Consider the following 2,603-nt stretch of genomic DNA (forward strand, 5'->3'; position numbering starts at 1 on the left):
GAATGAGGGTGTAATTGTGATAAGTAAAGGATGATGTTTGGGCCTTCGATTAAGTAATGATTTGAAGAAAAAAAAAGAGGGGGATTTCATGAGTTGCACAGGATTAAAATACCCACGTAAGGTGAATTACACTGGGATGCTATGAAATACGGTTATGGAAGTATAATATCATATCACCCAGGTGGATCAGAAAAATCACTTCAAATATTCCATGATGCAATTTAAGCCCTAGTGGCAGTATATTATGTAAGAAATTTCAAGTTATCAATGGATGATTGTAGATCAACATTGAGGTGAATCAACAATGGATGGGTAAAAGTTGTAAAGTACGAGATGAGATTGGGCCATCAGTCTTAAGATAAACAGTAATGAAGAAGTGTTAAAGGATTTATCTTTATATATATAGGATAAGCAACGAGAGTAACCTAGAGTTTGGTAACAGACCTCAGCAGCGATAAATCGAGGAAGGTTTACGGTATAGTACGACCTATCTAGCCACAGTAAAGTCATACGGATAGATAACTGGGTCTATGAAATAATATATAGCAATATTCCTAAGTTTAACAAAAGCACCAAATAAGAACTTCAATATACCTATAGATGCCCAGAAGGACATCTTGTCAAGCTCTGTATATAAAATGAGGCCTAGAGATTGGCTAAAAACTGGAGGAAAAGGAAGAAAGAGTCGCATGGCACACTTATAAGGTTAGAGTCGTACAGGCTGCATGATAGAAGGTATCAACAGTTACGAGATTGGAAGAATTCTGACTAAAAATTGTGGTGCCAGAAAGAGGTCTAAAGAGGGGAATGCCTTGGCCTTTGGGATTCATTCACAAAACAGTTGCCGAAATGGCAAGAGGAGTACTAAAGTATTTGCAAGAGTTGTGGGTTATGAGAATGACAAGTGCATCAGCCAACATTCGAGGACGAATGTTCCAAAGAGGGGGATGATGTTACACCCCACATTTTCGTATATGAAAGTACGCCATAAATAAATTGACGAGAGCTCGGAAATGAGATGTTACGTCCCATATTTTTTTTACGTTAATATTTCGTTGTAAGTTAATCAATGTAAGCTCGGGAATGAGATTATTTTGGGATTATAAGTATTATGCTATTCCAAACAAGTGATGAAAATATTCATGAAAGAGAGAGGGTATGCAAATCGGAGAAAATGAAATTCCTCAAAGTTTGTCAATTTGGGATAAAATACGGTCTGAGCTATAATATCCGGTATTTATGGATTAGTGCCATAAAAGGTACCATATGACCATGATAGTAGGATGTATAAAGTGTATTAAAAATAAGTAGAATTTTAAGTAATTAAAGGTAATTTTTAATTATACGGGTAATTGATTAATTACCGGGTAACGGAATATTACCTAGTTGATTAATAAATTTAGTGGATAAAATTAAATTCCTCCCCCAAAACGTAGCACAAAGCCACAAGACTAAGAGAATGACTCTTAGTCATTCTATGCCTAGGTGGCTACCTAAGGAAATAGGACTTTAACATATAAGACTTATTAAAAGTCTTTGGTTCATTTCATTTTGGACAAAAAAAATCAAAGACGTTCTTATGAACAGAAGCTAAATTCTTGCAACCAAACGTTCTTCAAAATTCTTCACGAACAGCAGCTAAACGCAATCCAAAAAAAAAAAGCTTTCAACGAAATTCTTGCAACCAAACAAATTCCAACGAGAATTATTAGAACCGTAGCAACGTAAAATTTTGCGATTCTAAAGGAGTACGGTGCAATCTTCTCCAAGAATATTATACAGAGTTTTCCCTACTCCAGGTATGTTAAGGCTATCCCTTCTTTCTTTTTGACATGATCTATACGACACAAACGAAACGAGAAAATACACAACTTTCATAAATGACTTCATTCATAGAAGTAGTAGAGGTGCCTATGTTCTTGAATTCCCATGTGTCTTATTATTACATCTTTTGTTCATGGGTCTCAGAAAAATACGTAAGTTGGAAAAAGTTTACTTCATGATGTTACTCAAAGGTATAATGGTATTATGACGTACCGAGAGATTTTATTAAGGTATTTCATATTCATTTCATGCATTTATACATGCACATTGAACCATGACCAAATGGCGTTATATGCGCGTATATATATGTATATATATGTATATGGGATATGGGAAAGGTTATGGCGTTATATACGCACCACCACCTGATCAGCTGGCATACGTTGATGATTTTTCTCACAGTGGCCGAGATGATATGATGGGATGCCCTCAGAGGCCTGACGATGTTATAAAACATGTACCTATGCATGACATGACATTCATACGCATATGCATGACACTATAATTATTTCATGATTTACAGAGTTATCCCGACTTACAGGTCGAATCATTTACTCTATGTTTCTTCCATGTCTGTTTTGTACTTATTTATGTGCTTTACATACTCGGTACATTATTCGTACGGACGTCCCTTTTGCTTGGGGACATTGCCTTTCATGCCCGCAGGTCCTGATAGACAAGTCAAGAGTTCTCCAAGTAGGCTATCAGCTCAGCGGAAGGTGTTGGTGTGCTCCATTTGCTCCGGAGTTGCTTCTTTGGTCAGTATGATTAGTACATGT

The sequence above is a fragment of the Nicotiana attenuata genome, unplaced genomic scaffold (genome assembly GCF_001879085.1).
Source record: "Nicotiana attenuata strain UT unplaced genomic scaffold, NIATTr2, whole genome shotgun sequence".
Lineage (NCBI taxonomy): Eukaryota > Viridiplantae > Streptophyta > Magnoliopsida > Solanales > Solanaceae > Nicotiana > Nicotiana attenuata.